The sequence below is a fragment of the Falco punctatus genome, assembly GCF_963210335.1.
Source record: "Falco punctatus genome assembly, chromosome: 4".
NCBI classification, from domain to species: Eukaryota; Metazoa; Chordata; class Aves; order Falconiformes; family Falconidae; genus Falco; species Falco punctatus.
Window position 1 is genome coordinate 55,562,286 of NC_137583.1, and position 19,260 is coordinate 55,581,545.

Below are 19,260 nucleotides of genomic sequence, written 5' to 3' on the forward strand. Positions count from 1 at the left end.
AAAAAGTGTTTCCCTGGGAATCAACATTTCCTCCACATTCCAGCCTGTATTCAAAATTCCTGTCTGGAATGATGCAGATTTCTCAAAAGCACAGACTTTTGGACACCAATTCCTCTTTACTTAAGTGTATTAGGTAGATCAGGGCAAAAATTTCCTCTGCCATCTAAGGCTGGTATACCATGCTTTGTGTGTTTGTTCATGTGTAGATATGTATAGCTGAATATATTTGTAGCAGTGCTTCAGCCAGGAGAATTAAAGAACCTTTGGCTTGTGAAGTATTTAGTCTTAATGCCTAAGAACTGTATTTTGAAAGGACACTCCCTTTCAGAAGCTGTCTGTGTGAACAGGGGGACAAACTGGGTTGGAAGTTGTATCTAGCAAACAGAAGGCTGTGGTCTGGAATCTGTTTAGTAACTTCAGCGGTTGGCTTATGAGGCTGGAGTGGCTGCATCATTACTGCAAGGGAAACAGTAGAGGATATTATGAGGCAAATAATATTCAAAACGAGGGAGCATGGGGGCTCCTTAGAAATCTCTTGAAACTGATGCTTTAGTCTTAGAAGTAAACAATCATGATGACTCACTAAAAATTTATTACTCAGGCTGTCGGACCCAGGCACTCATTTCCTTTTCCTTATCTGTTAATATTGTTCGGACCTTTCGTTAAGAAGTTTTAACATATTAGTTCCAAATATGTGTACCCACTTGTTTGTCACTCATTTTTTTCAGACTGCTCAGTGTGCTTTTGACCATGGTGACATTTAATTCCGCGTTTCACTCTGAATTGTTGCTCAGGTGTTAGTAATCTAATTTTCAGGTAGTGCTAATTTTGTGGGACTAGCATTCTCAGTAAGTCCTGTAAAAGAATGACCCTGTCATCTTAGGCCTTATTTTTTAACTTGTTGAAAGGGAGTTTATTCTTTCCCCAGCTCTAGGTGTCAAGGGTCAGATAACTAGACAAAAGTTCTGTGGGTTTGCTATGCAAAACAAAGCCCTCTTCCAGATTTGTTCTTAGGGACCAGCTTCTGTCATCCTTGACTTTGAGCAGAGTAAGGAGATTACCTCAGACAACTGCAAGATCATCCTCAAACCCTATATTCTCTGACCTGTGCTCTCTGCAATGAAATAGGCAGGAACATGCAGAGGGCTGGGTTGTGCTGTCTTTGATTATTGCAGGTAGTCCACTACCTTTACAGTCTCATTTGAGGTTAGAAGAAAATTTCTGGGAATTAAGGACAGCTCAGACAAGAGCAAGTGTATCAGAATGGACCCTTAAGGAACAGCCATGGAAAAGATACCTCAAAGCAGTATGGCTTCTTTTTCCCCTGTTTCCTTTTTTCGGTGAGGGATGTCAGTATTTCCATTGCCTCATTTTTGTTTCTCTAAAAGGATAGAGGGAAGGAAAGAAATAAAAAGAAAGAAAGAAATGCATTATGAATGATTCCATATTTATATCGTAAACACATTTGAGAGAATTTAAATGTGTTTCCTGTATATAGAAGAAATAAAACCTTGAATGCCCCATTTTATTTTTATAAACTCTGTTTGTGCTTTCAGTAGTTCATCAATGACCTGATTTAAAGTTCTTCCCTGCTTCTCTCCTTCTCAATGGTGGCTACTGCTTGTATTACAGTGCTAATAAATTTTCTTACATTCATTGCTCTTAAAACAATGGCATGCTAACTAAAGACTGATGAAAATAGATTACTGGAATGCTGAAGCATTATTTTGTCATAGTCTAGGGAAATGAACATTTTTCTCCTTTCAACGTAAAGTGTGAGTAGACACATTAAGAAAACATATGTCTGCAGGACTGATTGGTAGTGCATACTGGTACCCAGATGTGGTAGCATATGTAGCTTGCAATAGAGAACCAAAGTACACTGAAGCCACTGTAGGTGGCTTTCAGTTGATCTTATATGCCTCCATGTGTGTAGCTCTTCCAAGTTGTGGTGCAGAAAAGGACTGGAAAGAATATACCAAGATTTGAGTCAACTTGTAAAATCAGTAGCTTCTTGGGAGATAGTAGTTGGTGATCAAGGCTTGGGAAAACGGTAGGACAGCAGGGTAAGATGTAAATACCGAGGTGCGATCTCTTTTGTGATTTGAAAGTTGTGGAAATTAGTACACACAGAACATGTTCAAAGTTGGGGAAGGCCAAATACTGTTGCGGTCTGACTACTTTTACTTGCATTTCACCAAGTTCATTTGTGGGCTGACCGGAGGACCATTTGTAATAAGACTCAATGTGCTTAAAACCTAGGCTGTATACCTCATGCAGATAATAAAATAAGTACAGACAACTGATAAAAAATGGGAAATAGATCTTGCAAATTTCAGAAGTGAATAATACAGCTGCAAAGTGAAGTTTTGATCAGGAGATGACTTAGATCAACGTAAGATTTCTGCCTAGGACATGTCGTGTAGTTTTGTCCTGTTTTGTTTTGCATTTTGATGAGGCAAAGTGAGAAATGATGGCGTGTAACATTGTACTGAATTGGTTTCGAGAGTGAAAACAGGCAAGTTTAGAAAAAGTACTGTGCAATGTCCTTCTTCCATAAGGGCTTATCCAGTTCTAGGTCGTAACTCAGCTATTTATTATACTGTCATGCTTCCTGTGTTTGCAAGCTGCCATGTTTTAGGAACTATAGCATATCTTTAGTTTGGTTTTGTATGGCTGCGGCTATATTTCCCATTCTAATGTGTATAGAAATTTTGCATCAATTTCAGTTGGGTTTTTTTTTGTGTTTTGTTTTTAGAAATGAAGCTCTCAAAGATTCCAAGTTCCTACCAGTTTCATAAAAGTAATTCATCAGCTGGAGGGAACGAACCCAGTAGCATTTCCCAGAAACGAAAACTTTTACATTGCAGATACTAGAAAATCCAGGTTGGGAAGTGCCCGAACTGTATGAAAAACTTAAACCAGACTCAGTCAAGACACTGATCCGTGGCAAACCAGACTGCCCAAGTTCTGGTAGTCATGGGGCTATTTCTGCGCCTTATTATAGTCTCTGTGCATGTAGTGTATGGAATTCAAGACAAAATGCGATATATAGATTGCTCCACAGATCAGCTCATCAAATGCTTTGGATGGAACTGCCTGGCTTGGTATCCATCTTGTCAACGATCATTTTTTGATGTTCGTTCTAACTCAGAATCCCTGAGTGCTCAGATGGGGAATGCTATCAAACCCTGCAATATGCCAGCAAAATTTAATGAAAGAGTATTTGAGTCAAAAAACTCAGGAACTACTACATAAAAATTCCCCCTCCTGTTTGCTGCTATAGAATAAACTGTTTGCATAAAATATTTCCATTCTAGCTGCAAAAAATTCCCATGGTGATTTTGTGCGTGTGTTCCTGTGTGTCTCTTGGGAACTGCTGAGTGACTCAGATAAGTTTCAGCTGGATTTGTAAAACGAAGTTTGTCAGTCTGTGAGTATTTTTCATCTGTAACACTTGGTTATTTTGGTGATTTTTTTCCCTCCCTTTTTATTTGGGAAATAAAGTCACACTGACAAATTAAGATCTGGTTACCTTGCCGTATGGTTTGTGAATATAAGCAAAATGTTTTTTGACCAAGGATCTCAAAATGATGCCATACACTTATAGCTTTGCAATTTTGCAGCAAAGCTATATGTATTATTCTTAAGTGGTGGGGGTGTGTGGGGTGGTGGCGTGGGGGTGGGAGCGGAATGTATGTGTTGGTGCAGTGTGTGGCTGTGCACTTGTCTCTGCTCAGGTTCTATATTTAGCTAAAAATGACAATATTGCTGCCCTCTAGATGTGTTTATGCTTTGACAGTGTGAAGCTTTTATCCTTGTTTAAAAAACAGAGTAAGTCACTTATTAGGATTTCCTGAAGCTTGACTAATTCAGCAAATGGGAAGTAATGAGACTTATTTTCCTGCTTGTAAAAAAATGGTTGTACATGTGAATGCTTACAGCATGTTACAGGCTAAAGTATATCTACTTTAGCTCTTTCCTTTGCCTACAAACTGCGCTGTGCAATGGGGATATCCAGAATTATATGTTCATCTGATGGACAGTAAGTGTTGACTCTTGGAGCCTTAGCTGTCTGATTTGAGTTTGTCTACACAGCTGGTGCAGCAGAGGGGTATTCCATGGTGAGACCTGTCCATCGGTCGCTGCTCTGCTTGGTTTGTGCTGGTTGCAGGCAGGAGGTGGAAGCATTTAAAGGCTTCCGTCTTTCAGATTAAGACACACAAATCTAGGTATTTCCAAGTAGGTATCAACAGCTAATTTAAGTATCTAAGCTGTAATACAAGTTAATGGAGCTCTAATTGATACAGGGGATGAAGCCTAGAGAGTTACTCAGCTCAGCCTAAACGTGTAGATCAGTTCAGTAGACCATGCAGATATGTTAGTGCCATTTGGTATGTCCAGGGGTATTTTGTCTGGTGTCTAGTTCCTGTTGCAGAGGACCCAGGTCTTGTGTAGGTTTGTGGTTTATCCTCAAGGCTACGTAGCTGTTGCAGATACTCTAAGGTGAATGATCTGATGCCTGTGTTTAAGCCCCTGAATTCATCCCTGGGTGTCTGTTGAGCTGAGCTGGACCCACCCCTGGGGACTGAGCTCAAACTGCTTTTGTGATTGACAGGAATAAAAGGTCTCTATAGCTCCAAGTCTCTCTCTGCAAACCCCCCTCTCTTTCTCTCTCAGTACAGGGAAGTTCTTTGACTAAGATAGGCACTTCATATGACTGTTTTGAGAACTGCAAAAAGCACCTTTGTCTTCTCCAGGGAGTATGCTGCTGAAAATGGGCAGATAGGTACTGCTAGTCTTACACTGGTGGGGATTTGGTCCCTCCTTGCCTACTCCTTGTTCTGAGGGTGTGAACACCGTCTGTTCCTTGATGGCCCCTATAAGCAGCTGCCTTGTTGAGAATGATTTGGAAAGGGTTGGTGACTTAGCAGCTGGTCTGTTGTTCACACGGATGGACATGGAAGAAAGAGCCATTGGCACAAGTATCACACTTGTACCTATTGACATGTCTTACTCGGCAGTGAAAGAAAAATTCCTGCAGTTCTTTGTGGTCTCATCTTGAGCAGAGGCAAATAATCTTTTGTGTGCTGAAGGAAGGGTGAAGAAGTGAATTAATTGCTCTTCTGTTTTGCATCCCCCTTTTTTTGAAAGGGGTTAAAGAGATGATTTATTTTTTTTTAAAAGCTAATTTTCATAGGTTAAACAGCCATTCTTTCATCAAGATCTAACCTCTGCTGCTTTTCTTTCTGATTAGTTATTGTTCAAAGTTCTTCTGGAGTGGTGAATTCAGCTTGCATATAAAACATGAGCCTTGCTTGGAAATCATTGGCCACAGAGTCGTGTTCATACTATATGGGTAAGACCTGTCCTGATAATTATGAGAATATGCACTTGTGTAAGTGGCTAGCCTAGAGGATCAATTAACATTTTTGCTTGTGTATTTTAGTGTCTTGAGCACTTGTTGATCACATTCACATGATTTACTTTGTCAGTTATTCTGGTTATTCTAAAGGGTGCATTTTTGAAAGCTAAATCCCTTTGTAAGAGACAGAGATCCTTTATGCCCTGTGGCCTTTCGTCTTTATTGGAGCGACAGAAATAAAATACCCATCAACACAGCCTTGTAAGCATGAGTGGAGGCACAGCTGGATGCAGGGAGGAGATGCAGCTGTGGTGTGGGCTGGGGAAAAGGACAAGGTGAGAGAAAGTATCCCAGCCTGAAAGGCAGCAGGTGCTAAGCAGTGCTGATGTGCTGCCATTTAGATTGAAGGTCTCTAGATATTTAAAAGACATTTCTGAAATAAGAGTTTCCAAGATCAAATATACAACCTTCTGTTTTCGGTAGGCAATGCATGAGCATTTTCAGACTCAGAAAAGTACTGTGAAGCCCTAAAACTACTCCCACCTCATACCTCTTGCTGCACTGTTTAATGACAGAAGGAAATCTGGGGTAAGAAGAAATGTTTTGTAGCCAACTTTAAGTATGAACTCGCTAGGAAAAGGCTGTAACAAAAAAAAAAAAAAGTTTGCAATCTCACAGAATTCATGTTTTAGCTATCCTGGGGTGACCAACATTGTATTTTCAGCTAAGGAGTCAGGAATACATGGAAGTTAAAGAAAGGAGAGAGATAAGGAACTAAACAAACATGGCAGAGGAAGAAGGCCAGAACTGGAATTCTGGGGGAGGAAATAAAAAATAATTTTTAAGCTTGTAAAGCTTCTCTCTGAGGAGACCAAATCTGCAGTTGATTAGGTCAGCCTGGCTCCAATAGCACTGTATCCAGATTAAGATTTCAACCATCTTTATTCATTCCCTGTCGTTGGTTTAGGCTGACTTCTTCCACAAATACAGCAGTGGGAGGCACTTGATTTGAGTGCGTGCGCAGATGGGAGAAGCTTTACTTTTTTCCCCCTCAAGTTTTCCTTCTTTTTTTCTTTCCATTGTGAAGCATAATTTGGAGTAAGAGATGGCTCTGATTTTGCATTTGGAAGAAGATTGATGAAAACAATATTTAAAATGAGGAATGAAAAGAACGTGTCTTTTCTTGCTCCTGCTACTATTATCCTGTGAAACATGTGATTTCTTCATTGAGCACAGAATACAAGTTAATTGCATGTAGTAAAATAAGAAGATTGTTAATGTTACTTCAGTCATGTTCAGGGACCTTTTCTCCAGCAGTTAAACACTGATTAGTATTTTTGTTCTCCACTAGTAAGTTATGAAGTGGCTTTGCTATGATCTTATTTTATCTGATTGGGAGTCTCTTAAGTTTAGGCTTGACTTTTGAAGCAGAGTTTACACATTTCCCAGAGCCAGGAATAGCTGCTGCCTTTCTGCACCAAGCCCATCTGATCCTCTGCCGGAGTCAATCAGAGCTGACAGCAGCAGCAAGAGGCCCAATCTTTTGCTTTACCCTTCAGGTAAATCCCCAGGATTGCTGGAGAAAGTGGCTTGTCACAGAGGGAGAGCAGTGACGAGTCTCTGAAAGTGCTCTTAACCTTGTTGCTTTCAGGAGGGTCAGCAAACACAGCATTGCCCACATTATTCTTGGAAGCTTCTGTGACCCTCTCTCTAAGGAAGCTGCCCCATCCACCTCTCCAACTTGCATGAGATAGCGAGCTGTTGTCTAAGCTGACAGCAACTACCAGCTGGCAAACAGATGGATTGAGGTTCAGTTTCTTCTCACAAGTTAGGAATTAGACGATGCTTGCAAAATCATGTGCTTCAGGGGCCAGGGGAGGAGTGGAAGAGTGAATAGCTCAGGAACATATGGGAACGGAAAAGAATTACATACATTACGAAGGGAGACAAAGCAGGAAATCCTCATCTCACAATGTCAAAATGAGAGGAAATCCCACCCAGCTACACCTAGTGTGGACACTCTTGTGGATGTGGAATTTCTTGTTTTGTTCTGCCTTATGGCCCATTTTCCATCCAGCCAAGCTGTGGGAGGACGAGGTCAAGGAAGGTGGAAGCAGGCTGTTCTCTCCAGTCGCTGAACACCTGAGACTGCCAGCGACTCACTGGCTTTCAGCCTCTGTGTTTATTGTCAGAAAACCTTAGGGAGAGTGTCACTGAAGGAAGGGTCACCCGTAATTCCTCCTCTCAGCCACAGGGTGTCACTTAAAGTGCAGGTAAAGTGTCCACAAGCATCTGCACTGGGTCGCTTGGGTATGGAAATAATGGATGGGGTAAAGGAAAACTGATGTCAGTAGTGGTCCTGGCCTTTGTCCTGCTCTAAGTACCGACAGTGCTGCCTCTGCAGCTTCCCCATCCTGCTGGGTGGTAAAAGAGACTCAGTGAAATGAACTGGGGACAAGGACATAGAGGAAGAGGAGGTGGAGGATGTTCTGGAAGGAACCCTGCTGTCACTGCCTTTGTGGAGCATTTGATGAGAGCAGGTCACTGGCTGAAGGTAGGTGGTTGTTGGTGGTTTCACCAGCGCTGCTCTGGAAGGCTAAAGAAAGTGAAGTGCTAAGCTTTGTTCCCAGGCAGGTATGTGTTAAGTTAGAAGACGTGGAGCTATGCAAAACGTAATGTAGCCATTCAGGTGTGAAGCGAGTCTATCAAAGAAGCTTAAGCAGTCAACAAGAAACTGCATTCGAATGATGCAGGGATTCCTCCTTGCTGTACACACCATGATCATTGCTGTACTGCTTCCTATTGCATCGACCTCATCTCTCCTGCCTCAGTGCTGTCCCCTATTAGATTCTCCCTGTTGACCCTCAGGTACTTGGCAGATGCTCAAGGTGCTCCCATTTAACGAAACTAACAAATAGGTATATTAACAGTGGGATGATACCCTTCTCAGCAGTGACTGCTGAACTTGCGTGTTGCTCATGGGAAGGGTGTTCTGCAGGTCAGTGAATCTGTTGACTGGATTTAGATTCTTTGTATTTTCCTCTCTGTTCTTCAGTGACATGGAACCATCTTTGCAGTTCATGTAATGATGAATCTTTGCAATTTCTATGGCTTGGAAAAACAATGATGTGTTCTCGTCCAAGTAAAGTTCTCAGGCTCCGAAAGTCACACAAGTCTTTGCTCATGGTCTGCCATCCAGTGAAAGGGAATCTGTTACTCAGTTTTGGACCCCAATATTGCTTATAACTTAACATCCTGATTAGAATAGCCATTCTTATTAGCTTGAGAAGCCAATGAAAAATATGGTTTCCCATGGAAATTGGAGTGGAATAGATTTTTAGTAGAAATTTTCCTTTTTCAGTGCAGTTTCATTCCCCTCAGATGTTATTCATAGTGTCTGTAATTGGTAGGTCTTGGGACAGACAAATTCATAAAATCAGTAAAACTCAGATTGCTTTATGCTGGCTTCTTTGCAATTCTAGGAATAACAGAGGGCCAGATGCTGCTCTGTATGAGACTTGTGCAGTGAGAAGCAATACATTGAAGCAAATGATAGGAACAGAAACTCAGTTTTTAAAAACAAAAACAACAGAAAAAAACCCTCCAGACCTCATGAAGAGTTTTCCCTAGGAAAACAGAAGAAGAAAGACACCTTCCCAATGCAGTTGAATTATCCAAAACCCCTGGGGGTTGGAAAGCACCGACCATACAGTGACACAAGAATTAATGCAGTTCCTTACCATCTTGAGTCAGCCAGGGAGCCAATGGAGGTTTGGAAAACAGAAAATGTGTTATTGAAATGAGACAGAGAAGGAAGTTAGGAAATTACTTTGCTAGTGCATCTTCACCTTTTTAACTAAACTTAGATGTGAATTCCTAGTGATTCTTTTATGCTAAGAATTTTAGCTTAATTATTGCTGAATTATGCCAGTAATCCCTGAAACATCAGCATTTGTGTATTTCAAAGTACATGTTGAGTAGTCATTACTACTTGCAGAATCTCCAGGCTTGCCACGTTTGTTTGTTTGTTTGCTACAGAGATTGCTGTTTTTCAACTAGAGTAGCTAATGCAGACTTCGGAAGCAGAGGGTATTTTCAAGAATCTTAGTTTCTGTGCTGATCTTAATACACTTGACCAACTGAATCCTCTGAGCTCTGCTTGGAAACCAGTGCAAACAGTAGATGTTTGGTTGCTGGAAATGGTTTTCTAGGTATCATAAACTGGGGACACCCTATTATTTTCAGGACAATAGAGTAAAAGGCAGGGAATGATGGGCTGATGCGAAGCAGGGGGCATTTCAGAGAGAGTGTTAGGCTTTCATAGAGAAAGCACCTGGCAGGTTGCTGCTGGGTAGGATGCTGGGTAAGAGTTTCTTCTGTCCCAGGAGCTGGGGGGGGGGTGGGGGGGGGGGGTGGGGGGGTGGAGAGAGACCCCTGATGTAAGAAGGCCTTTTCTTCAAGGGCTTATGTTCTGAGAGCTCCTTGCCTCAGGATGTGGATAGTGACATCTTGGGTGGGAAGCTGCAGGGATTTGCACAGTTGTATACTTGTCCTCTGAGTGGTGTGGGGCTGTGTTGAGCCAGCTACCGGTGCCACCAGCTCACAAGACCTCTGTAGAGTGAACTTCTTTCATTCTTCCTTGCCAATACTTTGTACTAAAGAAACCCAGGATCCCATAAATGCATTTTTGGTTCATTTTAGCCATCTAATCTGATCTTCTGAATTTCCCACTTCCCATAAACCTCATGTATAAACTCACTCACTTGTCCCATTACTGTGCCAATATTTAACAAATGTCTCCCTTTTGTTAGGCGTCTCTAAAAATGGACATTTCCACCTGTCGGCTGGCAGCACTGTGCCAAAGCTGACTAACAAATCTTTATAGCACTAAGATAAGATGGCTTTTGGTTTGTTTTGTTTGAGAAATGAGAGGACAAAGTTCTATTTGGATCTGCTTTCTGTTTCAAAGCCTAAGTCCCAAAAAGGACAGGGATGCAGCTATGATGGTGCATTGCATTTCCCAGTCCCAGGGAGGGAGGCTGTAGTAGTATGAGTACTGAGTTCTGCTTCTGTTCTTATTCTTTCTCAGGGGAGAGATAAAAGATCACCACAGAGGTCTTATCTTGTAGTTAAGTCATCCTTATCCACCGACAAACCCATTCTCAGCCTGGCCTTGTGTTTTTCATCCTAACCTGTTCTTAACCCCTTCATTTCTCTTATATTCACTGCACATTTCTCCTGTAAAATAAATTCCGGCAACAATAATAGCAGTTTTATTCACACACAAGCACTTTGTTTTATTCCTTCAGTGGATGCTGAGGGAAATAAAAGGGTCTCTGAGCTGAACGAGAGGCACAAGTGTGTTGGAAGAGCACAGGCATCATAGTAGTGTGTTTCAGTTTATAATGTCTTGGGAGTATGTAAAATGCTCTCCTGTAACTAGAAGTATGATAAATAATAGTTGGATTTTTCAGCAAATGGGTGTAAAGCATTTCCTAGAGATCCCTATTTTACTGATTCTCTGTTAGATCTCAGCTGTGGATCGATGACTGCATTACTATGATTACATCAGCACATGGACAAGGAGAGGTGGAACACCTCACCATGCTTGTTCCAGTTACAGGGCCTTGAGAGAATCTGTGTTGTTATTTTTTCATCACTTTTTCAACTGGTTAGGTAACTGTAAGCCTCCTGTTTGCCTTCAGTGTGTTACCTCTTCTAGGCTCTGTATCAAAACCCCAGTCCCATTTTCCCATTCCCCACAGTAACCTGACTAGGCACAGAAAGTACCATGAATAGCCACGCAGATTTCAAATGAATCCTTCAGTGGTCTCTATCATCAGGCTTTTGTTCTTCATGGACGCCTGTGACATCACATTTAGTGGTGGTGTTTTTTCATTTCTAGTACACTTGAGCTATAAGGAGAATATGAAGATTTTGTATTACATGATGTGCAACAGAGTGAGAGTAGTCTTGGTCTCGTTTTGATTTCATATACTTATTCATGTGTAATTTTTGTGCACCATTTTACTTGTTTTAGCTCATCCTTCACTTGTCTTTAGGGGAATCGAGTGAAACTCACAGGGCACTGACCTTTGTCTAGTTGCCATGTTACCTTAATGAAAATCAGCTGGAAAAGGCAGGGCTAATTGCTTTGATTTAATCCTGAAACGTGGATGACTCATTGATGGCTCATTCAAAAAAGCTATGAGCTCAAGGTAGAAGAACCAGATAAAAATAGCTTTCTTGAGATGAAGTTAAGCAGTTTGAGTGCTGGAAGGTTCAAATATCTGGGTCTTGCATACTGCTTGCTGGAAACTTGAACTCTGACTTTGGCATCCACATTCTCCTCTTACCTTGGGGTAAGAGGAATAAACCTTCTGTTCAACTGTCAGAAGAGAGCACCAGTGACTTGGTTTGGATGTCCCTCCAACGAGCCTGGAGCTTCATCCAAGTAATGAGGTAAATGTCTGATGAGGAGCCCTGCCACATCTGAATGACACTTTTGCGAAATACACGTAACAGTGCTCAGAGTTAAAAGATTTTTTTCATCTCACTGGGAGTGACTGGCTTCCACTGCTAATTTATTTCTCCTCTGCAATTACAAAATGTTGCAGGAAGAATGGAAGTATAAGGGAGAAAAAAGGATAGAGGAAGAGCAGAGTGTCAACCAAGTACCTTGACTATGGAAAGAGAGGTTACTGGTTGAGGTGACAGTGAGCACAGGGTCAGAGACCTTGTGTCTGGAGAAGAACTTGAGTTAAGAGTTGCTGTAGGAATGAGTGAGGTGAGAGTTCCTGCGGAAGACTTTAGTTAAGCGATTTAAAATGTAGAAATGCCATTATGCAGGAGTAAGCGCTGGCAGTGTAACATGGCAGGTGTGCAGAGGTGAGAAGCAGCCACCAGCTTCTAGATAATTAAGGACAAAGTGTTGTGAGGTTAGATGGGAAGATGGCATGACAGAACACGGGTGAGGAATGGCTACATATTAGTGCTGTCAAAGAATGCCCTACATGAACCTTGACGGGTAGATGGGGCAAATGTTAGGAGACATGCAGAAAGCATTTGTAAGGAACTGGAGTGCTGTGCATGCTGGCTGCCAGCTGTGAGACAACAAACAAAACTCTTGAGATCTGATCTCAAAGAACAGCAGGTGAGAGAAGGGAATTGGTTAAATACCAAGTATAAAGAACAGGTGATACATGCTGTACTGCATCCAAGGCAGGCAGCTTAGAGTAACAGACGCAATTACCAACAGCAGTGCCACCAGAGTCTCTGAGCAAATTAAAACTCAACAGAAGAAAATGTCAGAGCCAACGTATCTGTCTTGTAAATGAAAAAGTTACGTGCAGCTTGATTTTTAGTATTTAGCCTAAGTACTTTCCCTCTTTCCATGCTTCTGTGGGAGAAGATGTTCATAGACTAGTTCCCTTCCTGATCATTTCTTGCTCTTTTCCCTCCTGTGGCTTTCTTGTCCCCTGAGTTGGTGGGCAGGCATGTGACAGGACCACAACCTCACAATACAGAACCACTTTGGTTCTGACTATGCTTCCTTAAAAGAGCAGGTTTCAACATGAGTGCAAAGACTTACCTGACCACAGTTTGCATTGGTCCGTTTGGGACATCACTAACTGTGGGGTTGTTCTGGTACCCTTCTGCAGTCAAGAGACAGTGTTTGTGGTTGTACCAGTTTGAAAGGGGTAGGACTAGTGTAGTGTCATGCTGAATGCAGCTTGTAACTGTCAGAACAGACAGTAAATGCCTATTTCATACCCTGCAATTGACCTCAGGCAAGCTGCTTCAGTCTCCTGTCCTTCAGCCTTGCCCTTTGTAAAGTAACTCAAATAAATCAGGAACTCTGAAGCCTTCCAACTCTGTAACTTCTCTCCTGTTTCTTTGGTTTAGAATGCAAGGAGTTCCCTGGTAATATGTCGCCTCTATTCCTCAGTATCATTGATTTCTTTGGGGCTGAGCAGAACAATTTTGAGGACAGAATCTGTGTTTTGCAGTCCTTTATAAGAGTTTTCATATGAAGACTTTCAGATGTACAAAGTGCTAAGCAGGCAGCTGGATTTCAATGTCTTAATACCGTTGTCTCCAGGACTCTCAGCAATAAAAATCTTCTATTTTCAACAAGAAGATATGAACTGAATGGAAAACATCCCTTTGTGTGTTCTGGGAAAACTGAACTTATTGTAATTAACATCTTCAGACTTGCAAAAAATCCATGAGCTTGGATATTTAATCTGTGTAATTAATCACTACAGTTACCAATGTATTTCTGTGTTTAACCATATGTTTTCACAGCTCATCAGTATCTCTTTATTTTCATTCCTTATTGTCTTGGTGCAGGTCTGCTGGTCTGTAGCACCTGCAATTTTTCTGTGTGCCAAAAGAAATGCTTAGTTGTCAAAATCACATTTATTCAGCTATTTAGTACTCTTCTCTGCAATGCAGAGATGTTTCCTAGGCTACATTTGCCAGTACAATACATAACCTATTCTCACATATTGCATCCAGTTGATTTTGCCTCATTCCTCGATCCAGTGAAGATAAATTAACTATCCTGTCCTGCTTTATCAGTGGAGATTGTCTTCATTTTCCATAAGCTGATTTTAAGTTTTTCAAAATTTATTTTTTGGGGTTTTTTGGTGGGGGGAATACACTTCAAATACATCATGCAACATTGTAGCACAAATGAAGAGGAATTCATACACTCGGGCTACAAAGTGAGAAAGACCATGTGTTGGGGGGGGTGGGGGGGAAAGCCTTTGATAAGGCTCTGCAGTGCCTTTTCATGCTAAATCTAAAGTAGCTGTGTGTTGATCCTCTGAAGGCTTAATTCCTGTTTGATATCAGCCCCTTGAATGCAGTTGCAACTTGTCTGTGAGTAGTGAAGGTGTGTGAGAGGGTCACTAGGGTCTGGGCAGCCCACAAGCATCTGAAATGAAGTGGTAGTGAAACAAGCAGCTTAAATCTAGGTTAAAGAAAGTGAAGAATCATACTGAGTAAGAACAAGAAACAAAGCTATTGTCAGGACAAGGGGGAAAAGAAGAGAAAAGTAAGGAAATCTAGGAATGGGGAAGGATTAGGTTTTTTACTGTGCATTGTGGGGCTTTAATGCGTCAGTGGGTCTGACATAGCATCCTCAACTTCTCTATTCTCAGTGTTAAGCTGTCTCTAACTGTTCATCCCATGCCCCAGCTCACAGGCACTGATCTGTTTACAGGTTGGCTTCTGGTCTGCTGCATTTTACAGCAGGTATTTACTATAAATCAGTGTCTTGGGTGCCTCTAGGTAATGGTCATCTCAGCCTTCTGTGCCCTGGGACAAGGCAGACAGTATAGCTAGTCTGGTTTACAGTTGGGATCCTTATGAATGGATGTCAACTTTCCCCTCTGTTCAACCTTCACAGATATTTGCATTGCCAGCAGTAAGTGAGATGAGCTAATTACACAGATTATGCAATTTTGCTGTACATAAAACGTATAATTTTGTAATGAAGGAGTAATGCTATGTAATAACAGTTCACATCAACCTGCCTTTGACTACAAGGGCCTGGCAGGAAGCTTTGCAAGAGAAACTTTGCATAAAAGAGTTAAATAAGAGTCATATCATTGAAAGGAAAAATTATCTCCATAAATTTCTATGTTCTTTTGGAAGTGCTAATATATCCCCCAAAATGTTTTTTAATAATTATGTTTCAACTCCGGTATTAGCAATGTCCTGAATGCTTGAATGAATCTCACAAATGTATGCAAATGTAAATTATACTTTGCAGTTTTAGAAGAATTTATTTCATTTTTTTTTGCAAGGTCAGGCAAGAGATTTTGTTTGTTTGTTGTGATATTGTGGTTTGTTGTCATGGTGGTGCTTGTAGCAGTAGTTTCTTGTTTGCCTCTTCGTGTATGGACCAGATCATTGATGATTACTGATAGTAATAGTTATCTTCCTTTTGCTTGCATTGTTGTGATGCCTAAAGACCAGATCTTTGTTTTTGGTTTTTTTGTTGGTAGGCTCTAAACAAACTCTGGAAAATAAGTGCTGCCCCAGGCAAGTACTAGGAGGCTCTAGAATGCCAGACAGTGAGAGAGTGGAAAGAGAGGAGGTGTACTGGGTTTACATGGCAAGATTTTGATAGCAGAGTGGCTGCAGAAGTGGCTTATGTGAGAAGAGGCCAGGGGCTGCCCCCATGTTGGACAGAGCCAGTTTCAGCTCTTTTTTTAATTAAACTGTCTTCATTTCAACCCAGAAGCTTTTCATCTTATTTTATCCTCATGTCCTGATGAGGAGAGGCAGAGCAAGAGGTCTGATGGACACCTGGCAGCCAACTAAGGTCAACCCGCCACAGGAGGATATAAAATAAATACAGCAAAATTAATTCTGATACATTTTATCAAAATTCCTAGAGCTTGGAAATATGGTTATGGGGACCGAATGCTACAGAGCACAGGCTGGTGTCCCAGGGAAAGGCTTCCAGAAAGCTAAACTGGAGTATTTGAATGGATTTTGCAGATTGAAATTTCTGTACAGTCTACCCAAGTTGACTTAATTTTTAGTGGTACATCCAACTTTGAATATGGAAGGAGATCAGTTATTTCTTTGGTGAAGAAATTTTCCCTTGTGCAAAGGGAGAAGTCTACTCTGCTGTCAGAGGTGTGATTTAAGTTGTTGACTGTTACAGATGTGCCTAGTGTAGCTCAGTTTAGTACTAATGACATCAAAGGTGTAAGAGCAGAACCATCAGTTTCTGCTGCCCTACTCCAGCCAAGACTAAGAGGCAGAGATGTCAGTGCTTGGGTACCCTACTGCCATCCCACTGCCCGGTTCGCCTTGGTTATGTTCCCGTCCCTTCTCTGTAAATGTTCCCTACAGTCATGATTCTCAAATAGCTGTTTCAGTAGTGATCTCTGACTGTGTTTTAAACCATGTGTAAATGTTTTTAAATCAACACGTGGTCCATAGCACAATACCCTAACTGGTTTTCAGTCTCAGAAAACAATCGGGGTTTGGTGTGCTGACTCAAAGACATTTTTATCTCTTAACAGCTTTGTGATGTCATATGGAGAAATTGTCTCTGCCTGCAAAACATATCCTTTCCCAAAATAGAGACACAAGACTAAAATGACTTGGGTTTTTTACCTGAAATTCTGTCTTGGTTGTCTGTCTTCAAAAGATTTCAAAGTTGATCCTCCTTCATTGAAACAAGCTCACTGATCTGTAGTAATTATCTTCATTCCCCACAAATATTTTTAAACTTTCATGGAGTTTCTGATATCATGTGCTTTCTAACATGGTCCTTAAAGTTCCACAGTGCTGTGAAAACTTTATGTATGTTTCTGCCTTCTCTGACTTAGCTCCAAAGATGAGGCTTTCAGTTTTCAGATAGTCTGGTGCCATCAGATGACTGGAGGTGTCATGGTACAGTCCCTTGACAAGCTTTCCTTCGCATACTGCTCTCCATTCAACAGATCTTGAGAAACTTCAGTCTTCAGTATTTCAGCAGCATTTTTGAAGATACTTCCCTCACAGTTATAACAAGGGAGGTTGTCTCTTTATGCTGCTGTTTCACAAGGTGTTGGTAAAGGGCAGGTGGTGAAGCCCTTGCTTGTTAGCATTTATTTCCCCTTTAACTAAGTAGGATTCTCCTAAAGGCACTCTGAATGTCACTGCAGGAACTACCACTGACATGTAACTGCATGAACTGCTCACTTCTGTTGATCCAGATGTTTCATCTGGTTAGAGAATGAAGAAATGTTTAGAAATCTGCAACAGTTAAGGATGTGTTAGTGTACTGTGTGGCTCACACAGTCCTTCTACAAATGTATTATCTGTAAATCAGTGTTTAAGTTCTGAGATCGTTTATTTTGACAGATCATGAACGACAGTATATTTCAGGATAGAAGAATCCTGTAAGTGTAAGTAAGTGGTAAAAAGGGAGAACGTAGAAAGATTTGAAGGAGGATTTGTAAACTGACCATGGTCACATACAATCAAGTAGCATTCTCTGCAGTCTGAGGCACTCTGTGAATAGTTTTCATAAATTATTTTCAATACTAAGGTAACAGAGGCCCTTGAAGTAATTGGTATATGTGTACTGCACTGTAAATCTATTTAAACAGAGATAATGAGCTATATTCTTCTCTTAGACTGAACTAAATCCTGAGTAATTCCCTGAAGCTAAACGTTTCTTCCTATCATATTATGGATGTACGATCATGTAACAGCTAATTATAACGATTAACTGAATTTCACAGATGATGACCAGAAGAAACTGTTACATGATGTATATTGTATCTCTTTCATGTTTCAAAAATAATGAGAACAAATTTTGGTTAACATTGCACTCTCATTAGAAAGTCTGCTAACCTTCTATTGATTGATCCAAAGATAAATCGGTGTGCACAGGAAAGGAAAAGACATTTTACCCTAAACACTTCATATGTAATTACAAAAAGAGTCTTCTATTTATATAGATTTAGATTCTATTCTAGGAGGAGAAGAGTTAAAGGGTAGTGCATCGAATGATCTCATTTTACATGATATAATTAAGGCCAGACAGTTGAGATGAAAAAAGTTCTTGGTAATGATTTCCTTTAAAAAAATCTTTAATGGGAACTATTCCAGGATGTTTTAACTGTGTGATGGTAAAGTTGTCTTTTCCTCACTTGTGTTTCATTTGAGAAGTGTTATGCAGCAAATCTCCCTTTCTAACTTACGGCAGGTGAAATGAGGGTTCAGCTGTGAAACTCCCTAATCTACATTTCTGTTATGAAAGGGTTAAGCCTGGCTTTTACATGAGCGTAAGGAGCACCTATGCAAAAGCCATCCTTCCCTTGGTGTGCTTGCTGTGATCATCCTTCTTTGGGAATGCAGGTTTGCTCCATGTGTGTGTTTGATGGAGGCTAACGGCAACTCAGTCCTGGAACCACTGTGTTTGTCATTAGTTGTGATCTGTGACTGTATCTTTTAATTATGCTTTTTGCAGTCTTCTCACTGTCTGGCTTGGACCCTGCACCCTACCTCCAGTTTCTTCTTATTATACTGTTTCTTCATAACCTTAGCTCATAGAAGCTTAGGAAATGTGTTTGTTTTCAATTTCTATCTAGTTCCTTGTAGTCATGGAACTGTGTGGTGAATTAATCAAAGGGAATAGTGTTCTTTGCCTTTGGTGTTACCAGTGTTGGACACAGAGTATTACCAACCTTCACTAGACACTTCAGTACCTGCAGGTGACGCACAACTGACTCTGGGAAGTTTGCATAGTGTTACCTATTACACGTTCTTTTCTGCTGGGTGATTGAGCTAATTCCAGTGGTGAGCAAGGACCCATATCAGTGCCTGTTTAGAGTGTCTTATCTTCCATCACAGGTTTGGGAGCACAATTTCCATTCTCACTGTATGCAAATTCATACCCCTGTTTACTACAAGTTCCCAAAACTTCCCTTGCCATGGAGTGTCTGTTGTCTTTTGGTACTAAAAGGCTGCCCAGATGCCTTTTGTTATTACCTTGACTGGTGCTGGGAGAGAAATATGAGGACATCTTCTCCACAGAGTAGCCATAGTCTTTCCCCGAGGCAGGCTTCCACCCATAGGTAGTTTGCATTCAGGGGATTGAATGCACTACACCGTTATAAGGATGGCTCTTGACCTGGTTTGAAATCCTGATCCTTTTAATGGTCGGGCTTTATGAAGTGTTACAGTTAAAAAGGTGCGTTGCCATACTGTATCTGCCAGGCTACGGTGAACCCCAAACCACGCAGAATGGATCAGAGATGGCCTGCTGATCGTTTCTAGTTGCAATGAGCTCAGGCTCTGAAGACTTATCAGAGAGCTTAGCCAAGAAATGAAGCTGGTAAAATGCTTTTCTTAGACTGTCACAGCATGTGCTGACA

At 41.1% G+C, this 19,260-nt stretch overlaps 1 protein-coding gene across 3 annotated transcripts in view; it reads left to right on the forward strand.

Moving 5' to 3' along the window:
• The window catches only part of CRHR2 (corticotropin releasing hormone receptor 2), a 181,796-nt gene that overhangs the window by 55,220 nt on the left and 107,316 nt on the right, over window positions 1-19,260 (forward strand). The window contains exon 1 of one of the 3 annotated variants that reach the window (XM_080387710.1): window positions 1-19,260. This exon is cut by the window's right edge and continues 16,338 nt beyond it. The exons of the other annotated variants lie outside the window; for them this stretch is intronic. The gene's annotated coding sequence lies outside the window, so the exon portion shown is untranslated. 3 annotated transcript variants of the gene reach the window in all.